This window comes from Danio rerio, chromosome 12, assembly GCF_049306965.1.
Source record: "Danio rerio strain Tuebingen ecotype United States chromosome 12, GRCz12tu, whole genome shotgun sequence".
Taxonomy (NCBI): domain Eukaryota; kingdom Metazoa; phylum Chordata; class Actinopteri; order Cypriniformes; family Danionidae; genus Danio; species Danio rerio.
The window spans coordinates 49534737-49555000 of record NC_133187.1 but is presented as its reverse complement, the minus strand read 5'-3'; the positions used below and the strand labels follow the sequence as shown (position 1 = coordinate 49555000).

The window sequence follows — 20264 nt, the reverse complement described above, 5'->3', positions numbered from 1 at the left end:
ATGAAGATAGTGTAGAAAGGAAATGAGGATATATATAGTGACTTGGGATCCTCTGATTTTAGGATCATGATTAGCTAATGTGGACCAGCTGATGTCAATCATGAGCACGTGCTCCTCTAGAAATTAGTTCACAATTAAACTTCACTTCTTATTGACGTTATTCTAAAATGCAGAATGTTTTCGCGATTGTTTTAGAACTTCCGATTCAGTCGCCTATAGGAGAAATGACTAGGAATAATAAAATGGCAGAAAACGGTCAAACTACTTGCTCTACAAACAGATGTTTGCATGACAATACACACTAAGTAGAATATTATAATAAGAAAATATCAGTTTGCAACATCAAACAGCGAAATGAGCAGCTTTAATATCTAAAAATGAATGGAAGTGAATAAGACCGGAAGTCTCAAGCCAAAAATGTCAAACGGCTGCGCCCACTCGTCTGCGAAAAATAAGGTGAATAGTTTTTTTTTTTTTTTTTTTTTTTTTTTTTACAGTTTTTCTCAGTGGCTTTGGTGCATTTCTCACAACACTATTTACATTTGCACAACAGTTCATGCATTTCTCAAAACAATTAGAAACTGCAAAACCTAGCTGACAACCTGCAAAAGCGTGTCACTTGCTTAAAATGGAGAGCTCATCCCTCAAAAGCAAGTGTTGATGTCAATATAAGTGTCATCAAGATGAAAAGTCCCAAAACCATTGTTCATGAACACGATAGTCAAATGCTGTCATGTTTTCAGTTTACTCAGTGTACATGTTTTCCAATGAAATAGTCAGTTTTAGGTGACACTTCCTGAAAATGATCAAGACAGTTGTAACGAAGGGTCTAACACAGAGAGATCCATTTGCAGTATATTTATTAAACAGAGTTTAATAACACTAAGCACACAGATGGTACATGTGCAAACTCACATTAAACACAGTGGTATCAAGTGGAAGGGCTGGCGGCAGGCAAACACAGGGTGAGTAAGCAGGCATGGGTCAGAGGCTGGCGGCGAGGATCAAAGTCGGTAATCAGGCTGGGGTTCAGGGCAGGCGGCAGGCAAGACAAGGTCGAGATACAGTCCAGGTAAGCAATGGGAAAGCAGGCAAGGAAGAGTAACGCTCAGTGTTGTTTGCTGTGGCAGAACAAGACTTCACAATGAGGCGTGTGTGCTGCTTATATGAGAGTGTTTGGTGATCAAGGTGATGTGCTGCAGGTGTGTGAGTGGCAATCAGTCTTTGGGATGACGTAATGCTAGAAGTCCGGTGATGATGACCTCTGCTGGCCATCGAGGGGAATGACTGGGACCGAGTAGGTGACAACAGTACTATATACTATTAGCACGGCCATTTGAAAAACATCGCTGCATTTAATGAGGTGTCTAAGTACAAGACACTGAATATGTGAGTTTCACATGTTTACTGCATTTGCTCTTTACAATTTAAATTTATTCACAGCACTGTGCAGAAGAATAAACACACCCTTATTTACAAAAACATACACTCCCTCTGGGTAGAGCTGTGCACAACTGTAGACAATACTGCTGGACATACTGGAACTGAGCCTACAACACACACAGGTCTGTAAATCATCCATCAAATTGTTCAATTTAGGAGACATTTTCAGGAAAATCCTTGACAGATTTTGACAACTACAGTAGTTCTACATTTGTGTATGTAATGACTCCAGTAATGAACTGAGGACTATATGGAGTGACTAGTCAGCATTCACAAGTTTATTTCATTTTGACTGACATGACATAAGCAGATGATAATGTTATAAACAGCAGAGAGTTGTATGAGAGCACTTGATGCATGTCCAAAAGCATTCGCAATGTGTTGGAAGGAATGAGAAACTGCTACTATGATGTGCACAAATGACTAATTGTTTTGAGAAATGCATGAACTGTTGTGCAAATGTAAATAGTGTTGTGAGAAATGCACCAACGCGACTGAGAAAAGCTGTAACAATATTTCAGATTTCCATACTCCTGCATGTTCTCCACTGTCTTTTCTTCAATTCCTCAATGTGTGCTATGGCATGTGTCCAGACCTCTAGCATGTTTCCCAGCATGTTCTTTACAATGCCCTCCTGAGTGTTCTTTAATATTCCCTAATGTGTTCCTGAGAGTATTCATTAGTGTTTTCTCTGATGTGTTCTTCAGCATGTTCTCCTGCATGTAATTCTTGCTCTCCAGCCCTTCTGCGTGTTCTACAGTGTGCTCTTCAGCAGCGGTGTTGTGTGTTTCTGCTCAACAGGTGTCAGGATAAAGCGATCTGAGCACTGATGAATAAAGCGACAGATGGATTTTCAGCGACACATGGGGTGAAGAACTGAGCAAATATTTGATTTAACAGTTGGACCTGAAGAGCTTTCCACGTTTGAACCACAGCCAGCTCTTTATAGAGAAGCATTAAAAAAAACTCACGTACACACTCTATTTTTACATGTGCTGATGAAGACACGTGCACAAACACACACACGCAGGCACGCACGCACACACACACACACACACACGCACGCACACACACACACACACACACACGCACGCACGCACGCACACACACACACACACACACACACACACACACACACACACACACACACACACACACACACACACACACACACAGACACACACACAAGAAAGTTTTGAGTTAGTTATAAATGATATCCATCTAATGTGCAAAAAGCAAAAAAACACTGATGAACTACTAAATTCCTGATCAAGTTAAACCACAACATAAGTGATCTAATCTGTAAAACACTTCTCAGAATAATTCTCAAAAGGCGTATTGATTTACTTTATAAATGTTAATTTTTTGGAATTAAAACAATATATATGGTTCATCCAACATAACATTTCATGACCGTGTTCACTTCTTTCTATACAGCAAATACTGTTGCAGGTGGTTTTTGCATATCCACATAATGATTAAAGTGATTAATGAGGTGGCAGTGCCTACAGTAACAGTAAATCCATTTGGAGAAGTGCACTGGAAATACACTTTCTGCTGTGTGATCTCACACACTTAACACTGCAGAGTCAAGACGACACACTCCTTCTTTAAAATCAGATAAACAGCACTAATGTAGACTAACCAGATGACCAGCATTCAAATTAACCAGATGACCAGCACTCAAACTGACCAGATGACCAGCACTCAAAATAATCAGATGACCAGCACTCAAACTGATCAGATGACCAGCACTCAAACTGACCAGATGACCAGCACTCAAACTGATCAGATGACCAGCACTCAAAATAATCAGATGACCAGCACTCAAACTGACCAGATGACCAGCACTCAAACTGATCAGATGACCAGCACTCAAACTGACCAGATGACCAGCACTCAAACTGATCAGATGACCAGCACTCAAAATAATCAGATGACCAGCACTCAAAATAATCAGATGACCAGCACTCAAACTGATCAGATGACCAGCACTCAAACTGATCAGATGACCAGCACTCAAACTGATCAGATGACCAGCACTCAAAATAATCAGATGACCAGCACTCAAACTGATCAGATGACCAGCACTCAAACTGACCAGCATTGGTGCAGACCTACCAGATGACCATTAATCAAACTGACTGGATAACCAGCACTAATGCAAAACAACTAGATGACCAGCACACAAATTAACCAGATGACAAGCACTCATGCAACCAGATGACCAGCATTAATGCAAATAAAAAAGATGAGCAGTACTCATCTAATCAGTTCATCAGTACACAACACCAGATGACCAGCACTCAAATTAACCAGATGACCAGCACTCAAATTAACCAGATAACCAATGCTAATGCAAACTAACTAGTTGACCAACACTCAAACTCACTAGATGACCAGCTCTCAAAATAGCCAGATGACCAGCACTTCAACTGACCAAATGACCAGCATTAATGCAAACTAACCAGATGACCAGCACTAATGCAGACTAACTAGATGACCAGCATTAATGCAAACTAACCAGATGACCAGCACTAATGCAGACTAACTATGACCAGCACTAATGCAGACTAATTAGATGACCAGCACTAATGCAGATTAACTATGACCAGCACTACTGCAGATTAACTAGATGACCGGCAGTAATGCAGACTAACTAGATGGCCAGTACTAATGCAGACTAACTAGATAACCAGCACTAATGCAGACTAACTATGACCAGCACTACTGCAGACTAATTATGACCAGCACTAATGCAGATTAACTAGATGACCAGCACTAATACAGACTAACTAGATGACCAGCACTAATGCAGACTAATTATGACCAGCACTAATGCAGATTAACTAGATGACCAGCACTACTGCAGACTAATTATGACCAGCACTAATGCAGATTAACTAGATGACCAGCACTAATACAGACTAACTATGACCAGCACTAATGCAGACTAACTAGATGACCAGCACTACTGCAGACTAATTATGACCAGCACTAATGCAGATTAACTAGATGACCAGCACTACTGCAGACTAATTATGACCAGCACTAATGCAGATTAACTAGATGACCAGCACTAATACAGACTAACTAGATGACCAGCACTAATGCAGCCTAACTATGACCAGCACTACTGCAGATTAACTAGATGACCAGCACTAATGCAGACTAACTAGATGACCAGCACTAATGCAGACTAACTAGATGACCAGCACTAATGCAGACAAACTAGATGACCAGCACTAATGCAGACAAACTAGATGACTAGCACTAATGCAGACTAACTAGATGACCAGCACTAATGCAGACTAACTAGATGACCAGCACTAATGCAGACTAACTAGATGACCAGCACTAATGAAGACTAACTAGATTACCAGCACTAATGAAGACTAACTAAATGACCAGCACTAATGCAGACTAACTAGATGACCAGCACTAATGCAGACTAACTAGATGACCAGCACTAATGCAGACTAACCAGATGACCAGCACTAATGCAGACTAACTAGATGACCAACACTAATGCAGACTAACTAGATGGCCAGCACTAATGCAGACTAACCAGATGACCAGCACTAATAAAGACTAACTAGATGACCAGCACTAATGCAGACTAACTAGATGACCAGCACTAATGCAGACAAACTAGATGACCAGCACTAATGCAGACTAACTAGATGACCAGCACTAATGCAGACTAACCAGATGACCAGCACTAATGCAGACTAACTAGATGACCAGCACTAATGCAGACTAACTAGATGACCAGCAGTAATGCAGACTAACTAGATGACCAGCACTAATGCAGACTAATTAGATGATCAGCACTAATGCAGACTAACTAGATGACCAGCACTAATGCAGACTAACTAGATGACCAGCACTAATGCAGACTAACTAGATGACCAGCACTAATGCAGACAAACTAGATGACCAGCACTAATGCAGACTAACCAGATGACCAGCACTAATGCAGACTAACCAGATGACCAGCACTAATGCAGACTAACTAGATGACCAACACTAATGCAGACTAACTAGATGGTCAGCACTAATGCAGACTAACCAGATGGTCAGCACTAATGCAGACTAACTAGATGACCAGCACTAATGCAGACTAACTAGATGACCAGCACTAATGCAGACAAACTAGATGACCAGCACTAATGCAGACTAACTAGATGACCAGCACTAATGCAGACTAACCAGATGACCAGCACTAATGCAGACTAACTAGATGACCAGCACTAATGCAGACTAACTAGATGACCAGCACTAATGCAGACTAACTAGATGACCAGCACTAATGCAGACTAACTAGATGACCAGCAGTAATGCAGACTAACTAGATGACCAGCACTAATGCAGACTAATTAGATGATCAGCACTAATGCAGACTAACTAGATGACCAGCACTAATGCAGACTAACTAGATGACCAGCACTAATGCAGACTAACTAGATGACCAGCACTAATGCAGACAAACTAGATGACCAGCACTAATGCAGACTAATTAGATGATCAGCACTAATGCAGACTAACTAGATGACCAGCACTAATGCAGACTAACTAGATGACCAGCACTAATGCAGACTAACTAGATGACCAGCACTAATGCAGACAAACTAGATGACCAGCACTAATGCAGACTAACTAGATGACCAGCACTAATGCAGACTAACCAGATGACCAGCACTAATGCAGACTAACTAGATGACCAGCACTAATGAAGACTAACTAGATTACCAGCACTAATGAAGACTAACTAGATGACCAGCACTAATGCAGACTAACTAGATGACCAGCACTAATGCAGACTAACTAGATGACCAGCACTAATGCAGACTAACCAGATGACCAGCACTAATGCAGACTAACTAGATGACCAACACTAATGCAGACTAACTAGATGGCCAGCACTAATGCAGACTAACCAGATGACCAGCACTAATAAAGACTAACTAGATGACCAGCACTAATGCAGACTAACTAGATGACCAGCACTAATGCAGACAAACTAGATGACCAGCACTAATGCCGACTAACCAGATGACCAGCACTAATGCAGACTAACTAGATGACCAGCACTAATGAAGACTAACTAGATTACCAGCACTAATGAAGACTAACTAGATGACCAGCACTAATGCAGACTAACTAGATGACCAGCACTAATGCAGACTAACTAGATGACCAGCACTAATGCAGACTAACCAGATGACCAGCACTAATGCAGACTAACTAGATGACCAACACTAATGCAGACTAACTAGATGGCCAGCACTAATGCAGACTAACCAGATGACCAGCACTAATAAAGACTAACTAGATGACCAGCACTAATGCAGACTAACTAGATGACCAGCACTAATGCAGACAAACTAGATGACCAGCACTAATGCAGACTAACTAGATGACCAGCACTAATGCAGACTAACCAGATGACCAGCACTAATGCAGACTAACTAGATGACCAGCACTAATGCAGACTAACTAGATGACCAGCAGTAATGCAGACTAACTAGATGACCAGCACTAATGCAGACTAATTAGATGATCAGCACTAATGCAGACTAACTAGATGACCAGCACTAATGCAGACTAACTAGATGACCAGCACTAATGCAGACTAACTAGATGACCAGCAGTAATGCAGACTAACTAGATGACCAGCACTAATGCAGACTAATTAGATGATCAGCACTAATGCAGACTAACTATGACCAGCACTAATGCAGATTAACTAGATGACCAGCACTAATGAAGACTAACTAGATGACCAGCACTAATGCAGACTAACTAGATGACCAGCACTAATGCAGATTAACTAGATGACCAGCACTAATGCAGATTAACTAGATGACCAGCACTAATGCAGACTAACTAGATGACCAGCACTAATGCAGACTAATTATGACCAGCACTAATGCAGATTAATTAGATGACCAGCACTAATACAGACTAACTAGATGACCAGCACTAATGCAGACTAATTAGATGACCAGCACTAATACAGACTAACTAGATGACCAGCACTAATGCAGACTAACTATGACCAGCACTAATGCAGATTAAATAGATGACCAGCACTCAAAATAACCAGATGACCAGCACTAATGCAAACTAAGCAGTGTCTGTGCAAACTCTATGATATGTGGAACTGGATATGTTCTCAAGCCCTAGTCAAAAGGCTCATGAATGCTTCAGATGTGCAAATCATATCTGTGCTGATTACTGAGACAAAGACTGATCCAGGAGCAGAATCGGAGAATATTAACCAACAAGAAAACAACCAATAAACTAACACAGATCATAACAGCTCTGTCTCTCATAAATGCCCCATGCTTATACTAAGTATGATAGCAGATCCAATACATTTATTTATATATATATATAGTCCTCATAAAACACAATGCGTGTGTGTACCTTTTATTCCTTACATTGCAGGGACCAAATGTCCCCACAAGTATAGCAATGGCAGTAAATTTTGACCTTCTAGGGACATATTTTTGGTCCCTATGATGAAAACGCCTTATAAATCACATGTAAAAATGTCAAAATGCAAAATGTTTCCTGTGAAGGTTGGGTTTAGAGGAAAATAGGATACAATAAACAGAACATACAGTATAAATACCATTACATCTATAGAAAGTCCCTATAAAGAAAGTCATACAAGTGTGTGTGTGTGTGTGCATGCTGAGGAACTGAGGGAATGTGTAGGAGAGCAAAACACACACACAGACGAAAGCAGAATTCACAATTAAAGAATCTAAAACGCTGATGAAACATTAAATCTTCCTTTGACCTCTGAAGCAGAACGCATTAAAGTGACAATTACAAATATTCCAGTGCACGCAGTATATATACAGTACATTCATTCTGCAGGGGTTTTGGTTTTCCTTTTGCCAATGCTGCTTAAGTGAATTGGATTTGAGAGCAAGAGATGGACGAATCCCATAAACTCACAATCATTCTCCTTCTGCTGGCAGAAAACACACTCGCTAAATCCAAACCAGCAATAAAGCCAGCAGAAACACACAGAACCAGCACAGAGAAACTCAACCATGCCACACCACACTGAAAAAGAATCACCCACTGGACTTACTACATTAAACAGATGAAGTTAAACATTTCTAAATTCAATTGATTAGTTTAAATTCAGCCATTATAAATAGCTTGTAAACACCTTACAAAATTCAGTAAATCAAATTAATCTTTTTTTTCAGTGGACTCAGGATAAAGACGACACATGAATATACAATACATCTCTTTTCATCGCATAATCAGAAATAAGCGTGCATCAAATAAAAACAGAAGAGATTGTCGATTAGTTAAGAATGGACTCAGATTGAGTGAATGGTTTTTAAAGGGATCAAATGTGACTGATGAAGGATGTGCGCTACAGTGATGCTCTGAAACTTACTGCGCTTTTGTGAGTTTGTGTGTGTTGTGCTGTCATTAGATCCACCTGAAGCGCTCGGTCTTCCTCATCTTGGCTCCAGCGGCTCCGGCTTCATTCTGCATCTGATGATGGTCTGCGCTCGGGCGGATTCAGAGACGGAGGAGGAGCTGAGAGAGAGAGAGAGAGAGAGAGAGAGAGAGAGAGAGAGAGAGAGAGAAAGAGAGAAAGAGAGAGAGTGAGAGAAAGAGAGATATGAATAACATAACATATTGAATAATAATTTGATATATTGAATAATAATATTATATATTTTTTGTATTCTTATTTAATTATTATCTGTATATATATTTTTTTACATTTGGAAAAAAACATTTGCCAATACATTTGTCATGCCAATAAAGCAATTATTGAACTAATTGAGAGAGAGAGAGAGAGAGAGAGAGAGAGACTAGAGACTAGTCAGAAACAGTATTTCAAACCATCTACATGAATGTACAGTTGTGTGTTGTATTTTGTTCCCTTACTATCAAATTTTTTCATTACATTTCATTAGTATTATTTTTATGACTTTGTTTTTTTATTATATTTATGAAAATTCTTATTGAGTTTTGTGTGTGTGTGTGTGTGTGTGTGTGTGTGTGTGTGTGTGTGTGTGTGTGTGTGTGTGTGTGTGTATTATATTATCACTTTACAATTTTTTCATTCTATATATGCAATGCTTTGGCAATACTTGACAAGTCATGCCAAAGCATTCATTCATCCATTTACTTTTCGGCTTAGTCCCTTAATTAATCTGGGGTCGCCACAGTGGAATGAACCGCCAACTTATCCAGCATATGATTTACGCAGCAGATGCCCTTCCAGCTGCAACCCATCTCTTGGAAACATCCATACACACTCATACACTACGGACAGTTTAGCCTACCCAATTCACCTGTACTGCATGTCTTTGGACTGTGGTGGAACCTGGAGCACCTGGAGGAAACCCACAGGGAGAACATGCAAACTCCACAAAGAAACACCAACTGACCCAGCTGAGGCTCGAACCAGCGATCTTGCTGTGAGGCGACAGCACTACCTACTGCGTTGCCCTCATGCCAAAGCATTGCACATAATGTTGATGTATGTCACATAATGGCTGTATTTACATTTTGTGTTGTGTTTCGTCCCGTGCAAACAGTCAGATTGCTCATCACTGCAAATCTCAGTGATTATCTTAGCGCAAAGCGCTTCAATGTAACTTGCTCACTTAATGTTTACATGTGTAATATTTATATTGTTTGCTAATAAATAACCACCTCCTGTGGAACTCTGAATCTGCGTCTCATTTCTGAGTCTGCTACTGTCCACTGGAGGTCGCATTTCGGTCACGGGTGCATGTTTTGAGAGCCTTCCTGACTGACTGGGTGAATAAAATACACTGTTTTCCACCAAGGCATCCCAGAGTGCTGAAAAATAATTGGCTAAACTGGCATTGTGCAAGTTAAAAGCACCAAGACAAAGACAGATGCTCCGGCACGTAACACACATGCTCAGAATATCTGACCTCAGCATTGTGTTTCAGATAAACAAGAATGTTCAGTGAACATGCTTCTGAAATATCTGCAAACATATTATAGTGTTTTTACAATGCGGAAGAGTCAAAAGCTGACACACAGCATCTTTAAGCTACTTTTGCAACAACAAAATTAAAAACAAGCTCTTTTTTCTGTTCCTTCCTAAAAGCATAACAAATCACCTTAAAATACACAAACATAAAACTAAGCATCAGAAAAAAAAAACCTTTTAAACCTTTCGCAATGCACAAAACTATGACGAATGGTTTCCCTTTAATTACAAAAAGGCATTTATTATCGATACTGATCAATAAATATTCTAACGAAAGCATTAAAGGCAACAATGAAATGTAGTATCCTCTATCGCAAGCTCCATTATTTTTGTCCAGTGGTGGCTTGTGCATGTTTACAATCATCTCCAACCTCAAAATAAGCAGCACATGGCATTTAAACTTTTTAAGCATTGTAACACATACTGTAGATCATTTAACCTCTTTTGCTTTTCCTTATCACAGACATAACTGATATATTCACATAGAAAACATCTAATCTAATTAGATTAGCTTTCTATCAAATAAGTGCCATGTTGGTAAGCAGAAGAGACTTAATATATATATAACTCAAAATAGCAATAACTCAAAAACCTCTTACCCTTAAAAGATCTAAAATGTGTTTCCTACAAAAAGACAAAGCTGGTTATGTTTCACAGCTCTTTTTCTCTTTTTTTTGGTCTACATTATGACCACTGCTCAGTTTGAGCCCTTGCAATCTGCGTTTGGCCGGGAGAACTCGCGCGGAGCGGCTAAGGGACCATCGGAAAAGTGCTTATTTTTTCGTTTTTTTTTTGTTTTGTTTTTTTTTTTGCTCCGTCCTGCGTGTTTTATTTTAAACACAACTAATTTTCTCTTAAATGAGCACAAAAAATTTACTAAAGTAGTCGAATGGTACTTTATAGATCTGTGCATTCTTACATTAACACCTCTGTTATCAAACAAAACACAATGATTGATTCATTTGCTGCTCTTCACTATAGTAACTTTAATCAATATGCAAATACAATTAAAAGTGAAATAGATTTTATAGCTTTATTTAATTTCTGGATAGGCCATTGATTTTAATAGGCTAAACCTTTTATTTTATTCTTAATATTTTCTAATGTTTGCTATGTATTCTATCATTTGAAGCTATTTGTTGTCCCATATTTTTACATCCCAATGTTGACAGATTGCTGATCAATAAATATCTATAGTGCTGTCTGCTGGTTTTAACGTCAGCTAATGTTATGGAAGGGCACAGATGTTATGGAAAATAGTAGTACCCCCATTATTCCTTCCTCAAGCAAATGTGTAAATATTAGATCTATTCAGCAATAATGTTAATTGCATTGGCATATTTATCTGACGTTTCCCAGCTTGTAGTAGTCGATCAAATAGTGATTAAGTTTCTTATGACTACACTAGCAGTGGAATTTACTGTGATGTGACGGGGCACCACCTGAAATCTTGCCTAGGGTGCCAAACTGGTTAGGGCTGAGCCTGTATATATTTATATATATTATAACACACACACACACACACACACACACTGGCCAGTTGATTTGTCATGTTTTCTGTGTCTTTTGGTCTATGATTGATGCGATTACACTAACATTTGTGGTCAGCGGAACATTCATGTTGAATCTTGTGTTCACTGACCAAAGCTCCAACAATAAACAATCTAAATATAACAGAAATCTGCGTGAGAAACATGCACTCCATCAAACATGCTCACACTGCCACCAACAGGAGACCAGCACATCCAGAAACACTATAAATCAATACATCTTAAACAATGTCAGTTACAACCCATACAAGATGTTTAACCCCTACAGATAACCTGCAAAACTGACCTTGACTCATCATACACTGAAAAAAATTATTCAAAGATGATTCCTTAGATTTACTCATTTTTTTTTACGTTAAGTGGTTGTAAACAATTTAGTTGAGTTGAATTTAAACAAACAAATTAAGTTGAACATCATTCAATTTAATTTGTTTGTTTAAATTCAACACAAATAAATTGTTTGCAACAGTTCTGCATGCAACACTTTTTTCAGTGTACATACAGTTAAAAGTATTGATATCGCTTCACTTTTTCCACATTTTTCTATGTTACAGCCTTATTCCGAAATAGATTAAATTGATTTATTACTTCAACATTCTACACACAATCCCCCATAATGACCATGTGGAAGAAGAGTTTTTGAAATTGTTGCAAATTTATTAAAAATAAAAAAGCTGTAAAATCAGATGTACATCAGTATTCACAGTGTAAAATTGAGCTCAGGCATATTCTGTTTCCACTGATCATTCTTGAGATGTTTCAGCGGCTTCATCGGAGTTCACCTGTGGTCAATTCAGCTGATTGGACATGATCTAAAAAGGCAAACACCGGTCTATATAAGGGCACAGGGTTGACAGTGCATGTCAAAGCACAAACCAAGCATGAAGACAAAGGAATTGTCTGTATACCTCTGAGAAGGGATTGTCTCAAGGCATAAATCTGGGGAAGCTTACAGAAAATTTCTGCTGCTCTGAAAGTTGCAATGAGCACAGCGGCCTCCATCATCCATAAGTGGAAGATGTTTAACCACCAGGACTCTTCCTAGAGCTGGCCGGCCATCTAAGCTGAGTGATCAGGGGAGAAGGGCCCTAGTTAGGGAGGTGATCAATAACCCGATGGTCACTCTGTCTGAGCTCCAGCGTTCTTCTGTGAAGAGAGGAGAACCTTACAGAAGGACAACCATCTGTGCAGCAATCCACCAATCAGGCCTGTATGGAGGAGTGGCCAGACGGAAGACACTCCCGCCTGGAATTTGCCAGAAGGCATCTGAAGGACTCTCAGACCATCAGAAACTAAACTCTCTGCTCTGATGAGACTAACATTGAACTCTTTGGAGTGAACGCCATGTGTTACATTAGTAAAAAAGCAGGCGGCGCTCATCAGCAGGCTAACAGCATCCCTACAGTGAAGCATCATGCTGTGGGGATGTTTTTCAGCAGCAGGAACTAGAAGACTAGTCAGGATAGAGGGAAAGATGAATGCAGCGATGTACAGAGACATCCTGAATGAAGACCTGCACACGAGTGCTCTTGACCTCAGACTGGGGCGACGCTTCATCTTCCAGCAGGACAACGACCCAAAGCACACCGCCAAAATATCAACAGAGTGGCTTCACAATGACTCAGTGAATGTCCTTGAGTGGCCCAGCCAGAGCCCAGACCTAAATCCTATTGAACATCTTTGGAGAGATCTGAAAATGTCTGTACACCGTCGCTTCCCATCCAACCTGATAGAGCTTGAGAGGTACTGCAAAGAAGAATGGGCAAACATTCCCAAAGACAGGTGTGCAGAGCTTGTGCATCATATTCAACAAGACTTGAGGCTGTAATCGCTGCCAAAGGTGCATCAACAAAGTATTGAGAAAAGCCTGTGAATACTGATGTACATCTGATTTATCAGCTTTTTATTTTTAATACATTTTCAATAATTAAAAAACTCTTTTTTTCACATTGTCATTATGGGGGATTGTGTGTAGAATGTTGAGGAAATCAATCAATTTAATCCATTTTGGAATAAGGCTGCAACAGAAAAACATGTGCAAACAGTAAAGCGCTGTCAATACTTTACTGTATGCACCACAAACACACACAAACAACCCCATAAAAAAAAACACATATAATGCCATACATGATCTGTATCGCCCTGTCTTTCTCTCTCTCACACACACACACACACACACACACACACACACACACACACACACACACACACACACACACACACACACACACACACACACACACACACACACACACACACACACACACACACACACACACACACACACACACACACACACACACAAAACACACCGATGCATTTACAGTAAATAAAGCACAGTAAATGACACTTCATCAGGAAGCACCACAGGTTATGTGTTGCATGACTATTTACCGGTGTGGTTTGTTCATTTGTCCATCAGCAGAGAGAAGTGCATGGTGGAAGAATCCCAGAAGTGCTGATGTCTGTGAGCAGATGCTGGAGATTTACAGAGCAAACAAGATGCAGATGAAGACCTTTAACACCTCACAGAAGAAGTGCTTCACAGAGAGTAATACACACATAGTAATCAGAATAACGACAAGCATTCTGTCATAAGAATAATAATAATTTTAGAAAAGAAAAAAAAGCATAAGATTAAAACGATGCATGCAAAATAAAACCAAATGATCAGTAAGTCTGAAAGAAAAGTTCAAAGCTATGGTGGTACCTTTTCAAAAGCTACACTTTTGTGCGTAAACATTATATGTGAGTACCTAAAGCATTGATATCATGCCTTAAAATACATATTAATAACTAAAGGATCCATATTGGTACCTTAAAAATACATAATAGTAGCATACACTGACAGGCCACTTTATTAGGTACACCTGACCAACTCTTTATTAATGCAAATTTGTAATCAGCCAATCACACGACAGCAACTCAATGCATTTAGGCATGTAGACATGGTCAAGAGGATCTGCTGCAGTTCAAACTGACCATCAAAATGGGGAAGAAAGGGGATTTAAGTGACTTTGAATGTGGCATGGTTGTTGCTGCCAGGTGGGCTGCTCTGAGGATTTCAGAAACTGCTGATCTACTGGGATTTTCATGCACAACTATCTCTAGGGTTTACAGAGAATGCTCCGACAAAGAGGAAATATCCAGTGAGCGGCAGTTCTGTGGGCGCAAATGCCTTGTTGATGCCAGAGGTCAAAGGAGAATGGCCAGACTGGTTCCAGCTGTTAGAAAGGCAACAGTAACTCAAATAAGCACTCGTTACAACCGAGCTCTGCAGAAGAGCATCTCTGAACACACAACACGTCCAACCTTGAGGCGGATGGGCTACAGCAGCAGAAGAGCACACCGGGTGCCGCTCCTGTCAGCTAAGAACAGGAAACTGAGGCTACAATTCACACAGACTCACCAAAACTGGACAATAGAAGATTGGAGAAACGTTGCTGCTCTGATGAGTCTCCATTTCTGCTGACACATTCAGATGCTCGGCTCACAATTTGGCCTCAACAACATGAAAGCATGGATTTTTGGAAAGCAGTTCAGGCTGGTGGTGGTGGTGTAATGGTGTGGGGGAGATTTTCTTTGGGTCCATTAGTACCAATTGAGCATCAACGCCACAGCCTACCTGAGTATTGCTGCTGACCATGTCCATCCCTTTATGAGCACAGTGTCTCCATCTTCTGATGGCTACTTCCAGCAGGATAACGCAGCATGTCATAAAGCTCAATCATCTCAGACTGGTTTCTTGAACATGACGATGAGTTCACTGTACTCAAATGGCCTCCACAGTCACCAGAGCTCAATCCAATAGAGCAGCTTTGGGATGTGGTGGAACGGGAGATTGGCATCATGGATGTGCAGCCGACAAATCTGCAGCAACTGTGTGATGCCATCATGACAATATGGAGCAAAATCTCTGAGGAATATTTCCAGTACCAGTACCAGTGCCACAAAGGATTAAAGCAGTTCTGAAGGCAAAAGGGGTCCAACCCAGTACTAGTAAGGTGTAACTAATAAAGCGTCCAGTGAGTTTAAGTATCAATATTGGTCTTTTAAATATACATATTAGCAACTAAAGTATCTACATTGGATATGTTTAAGGTGGATAGTGGTACCTAAATTATAAAGAAATAAATACATATAAAAAAGTAGCAGCACAGTGACAGCTTTTGCACCTTTATTTCTTAGAGTAGGCATCAAAAACATTCAAGAGTTGAAAAAAAATTGAAATTAACATTTAATATTTTATTTAAGAATTACAGATATGTTGTGGGAACTGTAAGGTCATGGTGGTGCAGTGGGTAGAGCTGTCGCCTTACAGCAAGAAGGTTGCTGGTTTGAGCCTCGGCTGGGCCAGTTGGCATTTCTGTGTGGAGTTTGTATGTTCTCCCCATGTTGTTGTGGGTTTCCTCAGGATTCTCCGGTTTCCCCCACAGTCCAAACACATGCGCTATAGGGGAATTGGGTAAGCTAAATTGTCTGCAGTGTATGTATGTGAATGAGAGTGTATGGGTGTTTCCCAGTGATAAGTTACAGCTGGAAGGGTATCCGCTGTATGATGTATATGTTTGCGGATCATTCCGCTGTGGCGACCCCTGATTAATAAAGAGACTAAGCCGAAAAGAGAATGAATGAATGAATATAAGAGGAAATGCTGTGATGATGTCCTGGCTCTGTTAAGCATCACTTGGGAAATATTTATAAGGAAATATTTCACAGAAGGGCGAATAATTTTACCTTCAACTGTTCATAGTTTTCTGGCTGTGTGCTGTATGTTGTAAAGCTTTATAAGCATTGTTTTGTTTTTCACAAGCCATTAGCATCCTGACATGTGCTCAGCGGATGCAGTAAACTGTGGCCTGGAGCAGCGGAGCGGCTTCTGTCCCCATGAATGAGCTCATTATTTACTGTCTTTATCACAACAAACCATGACATGACAGTCATTAATCAGCGCTGTCAGACCTCACTGTGATTCTGCTTATAAGGACTCAAATTCATCAGATTCAGTGACCGGAGCTGTGGACTCCACATCACCATCACTCATCTGATCACAGACCTCCAGTAACAGCTCAAACTGTCCTGAGTGTTCATGATTTCAGGAGTTTCTTACCTCAGTGATAATGATTATGGATTCATTGATCGATACAAAAATGTATTGTTTAAGCTACAGTTGACACAAAAAACATAATTTCCTGCTCATCTACTGAGCGACGCGGCAGCGCAGTGGGTATCGCCTCACAGCAAGAAGGTTACTGGTTTGAGTTAGTTGGCATTTCTGTGTGGAGTTTGCATGTTCTCTATTCATGCATTCACATTGTAGCGGACAGGGTGATATCAAGAATACATTTCAATCATGAATTCCGCAATCTACTGAAAATGCCTTCAGGTTTGTGCCGTGCACGCATTAACCCGCGGTTATTTTCAGGAGGTTGATTTAACTAACTCTTATCAGCTGTTTTGGAACTGACATGTTCGCGGTAAGCAAGTTTTGGGTTAATCAACCGAGAGTTCAGGGTTTAGCAGATGGCAAGGTTGGCATGATGGCAAACCCAGCTTTCTGGACCCCCCGGGTCTTTGTCATGACTAAGGCCAGACAGAGTCTGCAGACATTTTTTGCAACTTCTGCGTAGAAATTTTGGTAAAAATCTGCAGATTGATTTTGTATCATAAATAAATTCTTAATATATGAAATAAAAAGTAATACCCTTTTAACTTGTATTTAATGTTTACAATGCAAATCCAATTAGATCCACTTTATTTGGTAAACAAAGTAAGTCTCTCATATAATATCTCTACTAAAAGACAGAAAATATTACTTTACAAACTGTAATATAAATAAGTCATTTAGATGTTTTCATATTAGTCAATAACATTACTGAAATGAATTTAAAAACTGTATAAATATAAATGTACACACATTTACAGAAGTAAAGAAACAGAATCGTTCATTCAATTTCTTGTCGGCTTAGTCCCTTTATAAATCTGGGGTTGCCACAGCAGAATGAACCGCCAACTTATCCAGCACGCTTTTACGCAGCGGATGCCCTTCCAGCCATATCCCATCTCTGGGAAACACACACACACACACACTTTAGCCAACCCAGTTCACCTGTACCGCATATCTTTGGACTGTGCGGGAAACCGGAGCACGCGGAGGAAACCCACGCGAAGGCAGGGAGAACATGCAAACTCCACACAGAAACGCCAACTGAGCCGAGTTTCGAACCAGCGACCTTCTTGCTGTAAGGCAACAGCACTACCTACTGCGCCACTGCATCGCCTAAACAGAATCAATGATGGGCTAAAAATCTGCGTAATTCTGCATGCGCACAGATTCCATGTGTGCCTGTCATGACTTGACAATACATCAAGACAATCTGTCATAAACATTATTGTCTTGAGGCTTTATAATTCATGAATATTTTTCTGATCATGTTTTCAGTGGAACAAACTGTGTTTGTCTTTAAAATGTCTCAAAAGTGTCATTGCTGAGTCAAATTATTTTTTTAAGTGCGTTAATAATATTTAATGACATTTTAATGACAAATTCAGCTCGTACCTCTGTAGTAAAAGTCAACAATAAATAATATTAATAACATTGTTATAACATGTATGACACATTTATACACTATATCTGACAATAGTTTTAGGAATGGCAAATAATAAGTTGACTTCTAGTTGATCATTTGGTGTCAGAAGTGGCTTATGAAAGGCAAAGGCCTCTAGATGAGCACAATAAAATATGATCATGCCTTTAATGATTCCATCAGGACAGTGCGGTCTGACTCTGCTTAGACTAAAGTCTCATCACTGAACAGAAATAATGTCCAGTATAGAATATAAAGTCCTGCTGTAGTGGAGACAGAATGAATATTGTGTCTGACTCCATCATGAGCTTGGAGGACTGCATCCATACATCTCTGACATGACTCACATCACTGATTAATAAAGTCATCTGGAATGAAGAAGAAAGCGTTTCTGCAGGACCCCCAGAGTTCATCAAGACTCTTTGTGTTCATCTTCAACGCCTCCTCCTACATCTTACCCCAGACATGCTCAATAATGTTCATGTCTGGTGACTGGGCTGGCCAATCCTTCAGCAGCTTGACCTTCTTTGCTTTCAGGAGGTTTGATGTGGAGGCTGAAGTATGAGCAGGAGCGCTATCCTGCTGGAGAATTGTCCCTCTCCTGTGGTTTGTAATGTAATGGGCAGCACAAATGTCTTGATACCTCAGGCTGCTGATGTTGCAGATCTCTCGCACGCCCCCATACTGAATGTAACCCCAAACCATGATTTCTCCTTCACCAAACTTGACTGATTTCTATGAGAATCTTGGCTCCATGTTGATTCCAGTAGGTCTTCTGCAGTATTTGTGATGATTGGGATGCAGATCAACAGATGATACATCAGAAATATCCACCTTCTGACACTTTTCCAAATGATCAACTAGAAGGCACGTTATTATTACAACTGGGATCAATGACAAGACTTTTTTTAGGTAGTGTAATGGCTTCATCACAATCCTGTTTATGACAGATTTATGACAAGTTTTGTTGTTTTGATGATGTCAAGTGGCAATGTCAAAATTGCATATACATATTTCTACAGCTGCAGATGGTGGTCAGGTTTGTCACGTTCTCATGAGCAGATGTGCAGTTTGTTCATCCTCTGGTTCAAGTCTTCACGGAGCGTCGCTCGGACCCTTATTTAGCCTCCTCAAGGACAAACTGTGGTTTAATCTGCTCAAGTCCAGAACGAGAACAGAACTGGGGCCAAACGGCCAAATATGGTCACAGGGATTGCCTGATTAGGGGGTCTGGGCTAATTTTACCGTCTCCATGACTTGTGATGCGGTTCACCAACGGCCTCCATCTGTTTATTATATAGAAATATGATCTGAAACACTCCTGCGTGTGTGATGGGAAAGAGTTTCTGATTGAGGAGCACTGAGCACTCTCACCCGTGCGTTCTTCAGTTTGACTTATTTTCAGTGGTGTAAAGTAACAAATTGCAAATACTCAAATGACAGTAATTAAGTCGCTTTCAGCAACTGTGATTTACTACGTAGTCTTAAGAATGTGTACTTTTACTTTCCCTTGAGTACACTTTTACCCCACTATACTTTCCTTCAACATGCTCTCATCATTTTTTCTTGTCTATGGTGTTGGCGAGGCAGTGGCGCAGTAGGTAGTGCTGTCGCCTCACAGCAAGAAGGTCGCTGGGTCGAACCTCGGCTTAGTTGGCATTTCTGTGT

General features: G+C 40.2%; 1 protein-coding gene across 1 annotated transcript in view; it reads right to left on the bottom strand.

The window, feature by feature from the left end:
- chrm3b (cholinergic receptor, muscarinic 3b) overlaps positions 1–11177 on the bottom strand; it is a 49381-nt gene extending 38204 nt beyond the window's left edge. Inside the window, exons 1-3 of the mRNA XM_073918947.1 lie at positions 11059–11177; positions 9786–9826; positions 8873–9018 (exon numbers count right to left, since the gene is read on the bottom strand). The gene's annotated coding sequence lies outside the window, so the exon portion shown is untranslated. The remainder of the gene's footprint in view (positions 1–8872; positions 9019–9785; positions 9827–11058) is intronic.
- Positions 11178–20264: the final 9087 nt, after the last annotated feature.